Source organism: Nicotiana tabacum, chromosome 5 (genome assembly GCF_000715075.1).
Source record: "Nicotiana tabacum cultivar K326 chromosome 5, ASM71507v2, whole genome shotgun sequence".
NCBI classification, from domain to species: Eukaryota; Viridiplantae; Streptophyta; class Magnoliopsida; order Solanales; family Solanaceae; genus Nicotiana; species Nicotiana tabacum.
The window spans coordinates 106,615,957-106,626,058 of NC_134084.1; the positions used below are offsets into that span (position 1 = coordinate 106,615,957).

At 36.3% G+C, this 10,102-nt stretch overlaps 1 non-coding gene across 1 annotated transcript; it reads right to left on the reverse strand.

Annotated features, from left to right (window-relative positions):
• Nucleotides 1–997: 997 nt before the first annotated feature.
• TRNAM-CAU (transfer RNA methionine (anticodon CAU)) lies at nucleotides 998–1,082 on the reverse strand. Its single transcript is given in 2 exon segments — nucleotides 998–1,033; nucleotides 1,045–1,082. It is a non-coding gene; the product is annotated as a tRNA-Met (tRNA).
• Nucleotides 1,083–10,102: the final 9,020 nt, after the last annotated feature.

Consider the following 10,102-nt stretch of genomic DNA (forward strand, 5'->3'; position numbering starts at 1 on the left):
AGGGGAAGTCAAATTAGCCTTAATATCCAAAATGGAAGTCAAATTAGCCTCAATTCCTTTGCCAAACGGGTTCTTAGTCGCTTGTACACCATTGTTAACTTAATTAGTGAATAAAAAGGAAAAAAAGGTTTTCAAAAAAACCTCACCAAATTAACACCAGAAGATAATAATTCGTTCGAGTGTTCCATTAGCTTCATCTTATTATCGTTGTTTATTTTTAAAAAAATTACATTGTAATAGGGGAAGTCAAATTAGCCTTGATATCCAAAAATGGAAGTCAAATTAGCCTCAATTCCTTTGCCAAACGGGCTCTTAGTCGCTTGTACACCATTGTTAACTTAATTAGTGAACAAAAAGGAAAAAAAGGTTTTCAAAAAAACCTCACCAAATTAATACCAGAAGATAATAATTCGTTCGAGTGTTCCATTAGCTTCATCTTATTATCGTTGTTTATTTTTAAAAAAAAAATTACATTGTTATAGGGGAAGTCAAATTAGCCTTAATATCCAAAAATGGAAGTCAAATTAGCCTCAATTCCTTTGTTAAATTCTTTATACAATCGAAAAGTCTAGGGGAAGTCAAATTAGCCTTGATATCCAAAAATGGAAGTCAAATTAGCCTCAATTCCTTTGCCAAACGGGCTCTTAGTCGCTTGTACACCATTGTTAACTTAATTAGTGAACAAAAAGGAAAAAAAGGTTTTCAAAAAAACCTCACCAAATTAATACCAGAAGATAATAATTCGTTCGAGTGTTCCATTAGCTTCATCTTATTATCGTTGTTTATTTTTAAAAAAAAAATTACATTGTTATAGGGGAAGTCAAATTAGCCTTAATATCCAAAAATGGAAGTCAAATTAGCCTCAATTCCTTTGTTAAATTCTTTATACAATCGAAAAGTCTAGGAGGGCTAGTAGTATAAGATCATTATTTTTATTTCGAAAAGTTGTATCCTAATAAATTCATAGAAAACAACAAAGTATGAAGAAAAAGATTAATGGGGTGAGAGAGGCTCGAACTCTCGACCTCAGGATAACTCAGAAGCTATGAGACCTACGCGCTAGCCAACTGCGCCATCACCCCTTGTTACTGTCAACTGGTATTTTATTTTAATGAACATTCTTCTCAAAAAGCTCGGTAAATTCCAGGAAATACTAATTCATATTCCTAATGCAAGAAATGAATATATATATATATATATATATATATATATATATATATATATATATATATATATATATATATATATATATATATATATATATATATATATATATATTCTCTTTATTCATATAATAAAAAAATTGAAAATCATCATATTATGTACCCCAATTGCTTTGACGTCATCTCGATTTATTCATGACATCTTTTGTTTTAGGAAGAAAATTTAATGTTTAACCAAATTTTCTCATTGTTTCCTAAAGAATGACAAGTTCGAATTTTGGGTCAACGCATGTAATATTAATACAAATTTGACTATTGAAATTCAAAGTTGTTTAAGTAATTAAAATTTACAGATTTAGAAACTATACAAACACATTCTAACTCATAACTTTCTGTTAGTTAAAAATATTTAAAAATATATGATACTCAAATAAAAACTGGCTTTTTTAAATAGTAAAGTGAAAAGTACTGAAAAAGCAAGAGCTTTTGCCTCTTTACTCAAAACTGCTCAACGTGATTTTTCAACAGAATATGCGAATAGAAATACGAGGAGATGTTGATGACATCAAAGAAAACTTTGACAGATAATTCACAAAACATGGTAAATATTTTGATTTGGGGTACAAACCGAACCAGAAAATCGCACCGAACCGAAAAATTGCGCCAAACCAATTAAAAAATCCGATGAGGTTTGGTTTGATTTGGTTTGATTTGATTTGGTTTGGTATTGAATAAAAAAACCCGAACCAACCCCACATATTAATATATAATCTTTATATATACTTTAAGACTTTATATAGAATTTTCTTTAAAAAATGTGTAGAAATATTTGAAATTCTCTTATGGGAAGTAATATTTAATAGAATATAAAGTGCTCCATTTTTATTATCTTTAGATAATGTGTTGTATGATCACTTTCTTATCAAGTGTTATTGAAATGCGTCAATATAATCTCTTTATTTTTTTCATATTCATATGTCAAGATCTACTAGATTCTTATATCTTTTTTGAATTTGAAGTGGTATTTCGATAATTGAAAACTAATAGAACATACATCATTATTTAGGTATCATATTATTTTTTATGTTTAATTATTAAATTCGGTTAACTTTTAAAGTCTATATCAACGAAAATTTATTGTCATACAACTAAAAAAATACTATCATGTGTTGCTAAGAAAATTCTCCCATAAGAATATTTTAATAGATCATATGTTTGTCAATTTTTTCAATTTTTATTAAACATATATTTACTTATCAAAAATTTTAAAAAGTAAGATTGACATTATTCATGTAACAAAGATACCTGAAAAAATCGAACTAATCCAAATCGATATAGTTGATTTGGTTTGGTTTTAATAAAAACCGAACCAATCCGATTCACGTACACCCCCTAATAGCTACAATCATAGTCATAACAATTTCCAAATTAGCCTTACTACTGTAAACTATCGTGTCGAGGTTGGTCCATGACAAATACAGCTTCCTTTTCTTTAGCTTTGTAAATGAGGTCGGCATCATTGCCTTTATTTTCTTTGGAATATTGGAAATACCTTAATTAATTCTTTGTTGAATTTAAAATGTCCAACAAACGTTGACATTCACTAAATATACATGGGAAAATTTCACATCAGAATAAGTGGGCTCCCTACTTTTCAATTTTATAGCCTATATTTCAATTTACAACCAACTAACCCAAGAATAATAGGCTAAAATTCAGCATCCAACTATAATAGGTTCTCAAAATTACTATTTAATTTTTAAAAAATATTGCTCATGTTATAAATAGAATTTTTATTTATGGTAAATGTCTATATTCTAGAGAGATTCTAGGAATTTTACTTGATGGCTAAGTCACTATTTCCCTATAAATAGAGGGGTTCTATTCCGGAAATTTTTTACATTAGAACAAGTGGGCTCCATACTTTTCAATTTTATAGCATATATTTCAATTTACAACCAACTAGCCCAAAAATAATAGGCTAAGATTCAGCATCCAACTACAATAGGTTCTCAAAATTACTATTTAATTTTTAAAAAAGATTGCTCATGTTATAAATAGAATTTTATTTATGGTGAATGTCTATATTCTAGAGAGATTCTAGGAATTTTACTTGGTGGTTAAGTCACTATTTTCCTATAAATAGAGGGGTTCTATTCCGGAAAAATTTCACATTAGAACAAGTGGGCTTTCTACTTTTCAATTTTATAGCCTATATTTCAATTTACAACCAACTAGCTCAAAAATAATAGGCTAAGATTCAACATCCAACTCCAATAGGTTCTCAAAATTACTATTTAATTTTTAAAAAAGACTGCACAATTATAAATAGAATTTTATTTATGGTTAATGTCTATATTCTAGAGAGATTCTAGGAATTTCACTTGGTGGCTAAGCCACTATTTCCCTATAAATAGAGGGGTTCTATTCCATTATAATTCATCTCAATGCAATAATGTCACAACCCGGATTTCCCACCCTCAGGAGTCGTGATAGCGCCTAATAATGGGAGCTAGGCAAGCCAAACATTAACTACTTGCTACACTTTCATTTTTGCTTCTTTTTAACAAACACAAGTCGATAATATGATAAAAGCGGGATTTTAAATAAATAAGTAGAAGTCAACAATTACATATCTTAAGGCTGCATCTATTACAACTTTTAAAACCTCAAATACCCAAAACCTGGTGTCACAGTGTTACAGACTGTCTAAGAGTCACTACATGCAAGGTCTGAAGAAATACAATACATTGTCTCTGAATAAAGGAAATGAAACAGAAAATGGAGATAGAGGGAGACGCCAAGGCCTGCGGACGCCTGCAGGTCTACCTTGGGTCTCCGGGTGGACTGAAGGAAGCACTCCAACTACTGTCCGAAAGCTACTCCGGGATCTGCACATAGTGCAGAGTGTAGTATCAGCACAACCGACCCCATGTGCTGGTAAGTGCCTAGCCTAACCTCGGCGAAGTAGTGACGAGGCTAGGACCAGACTACCACATAAACCTGTGCAGTTCATATATACATACAGCGGAAAAGAAATACAGAAATAACAAGTCAATGTGGGAGGGGGAAACATGTTGCGGGGAAGATAATAGTTCCGAATAGATAGGCATCAAGTAAGGAAAGAAACAACATAACTAAAATATCAATAAGGAAGCAAGAAATCAACAATTGCACGGCATCACCCTTCGTGTTTTTACTTTCAGCCTCACCAAAGCAGTTATATAATAAAAATGTGCACGGCATCACCCTTCGTGCTTTTACTCTCAACCTCACCAAAACAATCATATAATCAAAATGTGCACGGCATCAACCTTCGTGCTTTTACTCTCTTTCCTCACCATATAATAAATAGAATCGGCACGGAATGGTACGTCGTGCGGCACGGCATCACCCTTCGTGATTTATACTCTTTCCTCATAATAACACTCTTTCCTCATAATAACAAACAATGCACGGCATCACCCTTAGTGCTTTAACACTCTTCCTCACAATAACAAACAATGCACAACATCACCCTTCGTGCTTTAACACTCTTCCTCACCCAAACAACAATCACAAGCAAAGGGGCAAGGGAATAAACAAAATAGTAATAGAGTTCCCGGCAAGGGAACAATAGTTAAACAATTAAATCCCGGCAAGAGAACAACAATTAAATCAACAATAGCCCGGCAAGGGTGACAACATAATGATCTCTCCTCTTTCTCAATTTTACTTCACAATTCACTTCACAACTCGAGCCAATGCTCTAGGGGTTCGATTATCACTTATACTTTCATAACTCGAGCCAATGCTCTAGAAGTTCAATTTTCACTTATACTTTCATAATTTTGCTATACAACTTGAGCCAACGCTCCTCAATGTTCATAAGTCACAATCCTTTCCACAAACTTTATACAACAATTAGAAATCTTCACCAAGGCATGAATAATACAACGAAATCATGAAAATCACAATATAAGACTCACGGTCATGCTTGACACCAACGTATAGATACTCTTCACCATGCCTATACGTCGTACTCGACAAGAAACAAATAGCAAATAGGACACAACTCCTAATCCCTCAAGCTAAGGTTAGACCAAACACTTACCTCGATGCCTTGAACACAACTCAAGTTTCAATTATAGCTTTACCCCTTGATTTCACCGCCAATCTGCTCGTATCTAGCCACAATTTACTTAATTACATCAATAAACACTAAATGAATTAATTTTTGAATGCATGAAAATGAGTTTTTCAAAGTTTTACCCAAAAAGTTAAAATCGCCCCCGGACCCACGTGGTCAAAACCCGAGGTTCAAACCAAAACACGATTACCCATTCCCCCATGAGCTAAATTATGTAATTTGTTTTGAAATCAGACCTTAAATCGAGGTCCAAATCCCTAATTTTTGAAAAACTTAGGTTTTACCCAAAACACCCAATTTCCCCCATGAAAATCATTGATTTGAAGTTGAAATCATGTTAAAAGATGTTAATGATTGAAGAAAACTAGTTAAAAATGACTTACAATTGATTTGGAGAAGAAAAGTTGTTTGAAAAATTGCCTCTTATGTTTTTGGGGTTTTGAAAAATGAAAAATGACTGAAAATCTCGTATATTTATACCCCTTTCAGACCCTCTCCGCGGACCACATAAAAAGGACTGCGGCTACGGCCGCGGAGCTCCACCGCGGACCGCAAGAAATCGAGCGCAGCCGCGGAGGTTTGGCCTTGCTCACCGCGGACCACACAAATCCTACCGCGGTCGCGGAGTTCCCACCGCGGACCGCGAGACCTGGATTCAGAGACCTGCAACTTCTCTGAATCTGCAACTTTTTCCAAAGTGTAAAAACATCCCGAAACTCACCCGAGCCCTCGGGGCTCCAAACCAAATGTCGTACTAACTAAAAAACATCATATGGACTTACTCGTGTAATCAAATAATCAAAATAACCTCATGAACATCAAATTAAATCTCAAGATCAATGAAATTTTCTCAAAACTTCCTTAAACATAAAGTTTGCAATTTAAGTCCGAATCACGCCACATGACATCCGTTTTTCACCAAATTCCACAGAAATGTTTTAAATCATATATAAGATTTGTACCGGGCGTCGGAACCAAAATACGGGCCCGATACCATCATGTTCTAATCAAATTTCACTTCAAATTTCTTTAACAATTCCAGAAAACAATTTCCCTTAAAAATTCATTTCTCAGGCTTGGGACCTCGGAATTCAATTTCGGGCATACGCCCAAGTCCCATATTTTCCTACGGACCCTTCGGGACTGTCAAATTACGGGTCCGGGTCTATTTACCCAAAACGTTGACCGAAGTCAAATTAGCTCATTTTATAATCAAAACTTATCATTTTTCACAGATTATCATGTTTAAGCTTTCCGGCTACGCGCCCGGACTGTGCACGTAAATCGAGGTGACTCTAAATGAGGTTTTTAAGGCCTCAGAACACTGAAGTTTAGTTTTAAAACAAGTGATGACCTTTTGGGTCATCACATTCTCTACCTCGAAGACAACCGTTCGTCCTCGAACGGACAGAAGAAGAAAGTATCTGAGTCGGGAAAAAGATGGGGATAACGGCTCCGCATATCAGACTCGGACTCCCAGGTCGATGCCTCAGGAGGCTAACCTCTCCACTGAAAACGAACAAAAAGTAAAACGCTTTGACCTCAACTGACGAACCTACCGGTCTAGAATAGCTACCGGCTCCTCCTCATAAGACAAGTCCTTGTCCAACTGGACAGTGCTGAAATCTAACACGTGGGATGGATCGCCGTGATATTTCTAGAGCATGGACACATGAAACACTGGATGCACGGCTGATAAGCTCGGCGGCAATGCAAGTCTATAAGCCACCTCTCTCACTCGATCAAGAATCTCAAATGGGCCAATGAACCTAGGGCTAAGCTTGCCCTTCTTCCCAAATCTCATCACGCCCTTCATAGGTGACACTCGGAGCAATACCTGCTCCCCAACCATAAAAGCCACATCTCGAACCCTGCGGTCTGCATAACTCTTTTGCTTGGACTGAGCTGTACGAAACCTATCCTGAATAATCCTGACCTTGTCCAAAGCCTCCTGAACCAGATCCATACCCAACAATCGAGCCTCTCCCGGCTCAAACCATCCAACCGTAGATCGACATCGCCTACCATATAAAGCCTCATAAGGAGCCATCTGGATACTCGACTGGTAACTGTTGTTGTAGGCAAACTCTGCTAAAGGCAAAAATTGATCCCACGAGCCTCCAAAGTCAATGACACAAGCTCGGAGCATATCCTCCAAAATCTGAATAGTCCGCTCGGACTGCCCGTCCGTCTGAGGATGAAATGATGTACTCAACTCAACCTGGGTGCCCAACTCTCGTTGAATTGCTCTCCAGAAATGCGAGGTAAACTGCATACCTCGGTCCGAAATGATAGATACAGGCACACCATGAAGACGAACAATCTCTTGGATATAGATCTCAGCTAGCCTCTCGGATGAATAGGAGACCACCATAGGAATGAAAAATGCTGACTTGGTCAGCCTATCAACAATAACCCATATTGCTTCAAACTTTCTCCGAGTCTGCGGGAGTCCAACAACGAAATCCATAGTGATCCGCTCCCATTTCCACTCGGGAAGCTCAATCCTCTGAAATAAACCACCAGGCCTCTGATGCTCTTACTTAACCTACTGACAATTCAAACACTGAGCTACATATGCAACGATATCCTTCTTCATTCTCCGCCACCAATAATGTTGTCGCAAATCCTGATACATCTTCACGGCTCCCGGATGAATAGAGTACCGGGAGCTATGGGCCTCCTCTAAAATTAACTCTCGGAACACATCCACATTAGGCACACAAACTCGACCATGCATTCTCAAAACTCCATCATCATCTAAAGTAACCTGCTTGGAACCTCTGTGTTGCACCGTGTCTCTAAGGACACACAAATGGGGATCATCATACTGCCGATTGTGAGCACGTGATTTTTGCCTCACGAAAACTACTCCCAAATAAATCAAAAATAAAACTAATTTCTTTTAGTGTGCAATTTTAGAATTTGTGTTGCGTTTATTAATTGTTTGTGTTTTGTCCGTAAAATACTTGCTTTGTTATAATTAAACAAAATTAAAATTAAAATACATGTTTCATGTATATCTAGGATTTAAGTATGCATTTAATTAAGTTAATTTAAATAAAATCACAAAAATATGCATTTGTTCTATTTTTTTAATGTTCCACTGTGTGATTAATGTTGTCTATGTGTTAATAGTTGTTAAAAGGGTAATTAATATCTTTGTAAGGGTAATTTTGTTTTTATAATTTTAATTAAGATTTTATTAATTAATAATGAAATTAGAAAATAAAATAAAAAAAATAATACAAGTTGTACAAAATCGGACCTGGATTAAAATCCAGGCCCAAAACATTTTAAACCCCCCCACAGCCCAATCCCAACAACCCCATGTCCGGTCCAAATCAAACAAACCGAAACGACGACGTTTCATCACCCTTCATCAAGGGCCGTTGGATTCAATTCATCCAACGGCTGAGATCTCATCACCCTAACCCGTGATCATTACCCGACCCACTGCCCCGGTTCAACCCGTCCCCCTAACTTAAACCAAACGACACCGTTTGGTTAAGTGAATAGATCTCAGCCATCCATCCTGCCTAATCCAACGGTCCATATCCACCCACCATTCCCCTATATAAACCCATAATCCTTTACCCGGCCCCCTAACTAAGCACCCCCCTCTCCGCTCCTGTTCATCATCGTTCCAAACATACCCCTAACCCTAGCCGCCCCTATTCCCCTTCGCCTGAAACTCGGCGGCATCAACGCCGCCGGTCACCACCTTGACACCCCAGAACCCTCCGAACGTCCTCTACACAAATATGACCTTAGATTCCTTCAAATCAGGCCCCAACCCTTCGAATCTTAAATCGAAGGTTGGCCTGAAAACCTGATCTCAACCAATCGGCCCCAAATTAACACCATGGCTTCCCCTAACAACCCTTGTTATGGATCTGAAGTTAGTTTGGCTCGAATCACTTCAGAGCTTCTCGAATCTTCTTTTGAAGATTCGAGCCAAACAAAAATTACCCAGATCTGTTCCAAAGTGACACTAAATAACCCCTAGGCTTCCCTCACCCTTGTGTCGTACTTGGTTTCCCTCGAATCTAACCAGAAATGATTAGGTCCCAAATCGAACCTTCAGGAAACCTAGAAATACCAAACTTCTGGATTTTTGTCCAAATTGATTAAAGGATTGAGGTTTAATCGACCTTAGTCGAAGTATTTTCAGTGGAAAATACTTCGACTAAGGTCTGTTTGATTTCAAACAAAAAATCCGAAAGCCGAGTTGAGTTCGAGTCTAATTGAAGATTCAGAGGTATTTTCTATTTCTTTGTGTATTCTACGTGTATTGTTGTCTGTCTTAATAGCTTGTTAATTTTTCATGATTTTATTTGATTAATTCTGTCATCTTTGTCTCATGCCCGTATATATGGTCAAATATGAAACTGTTTCAGTTGGTTGTGATTGTTCATAATGTAAGTAATCGACTCGATTAAGTTCGTCGATTAGTTATATTATGAATTCTCACTTATGGTAATGCTAATAAAAAAAACAGTTTGCTTTTATTGTTTTAGACCAATTATGGACAATTGTTGTAGATAATTAGTTTAAATTAATACTCGTCAGTTAAATCACCCTTGTTTACATTTCAATGAGTCTGTCAAAATGAATGCTGTGTATATGTTGATCTGAATTTCAATTCAATTTTTTTTGGTTCTGTTAAGCTCTGCATAGTGTTAATGTGTTTGTATGCAAGTTCAGCTGCTCAATCTGAATCTAGCTTGGCCAGTAGTTATTAGACATTGAGTTTGTTGGGTCAATTAACTAACAATGAAAGGACAGAATGTTATTTGATTTAGGAATT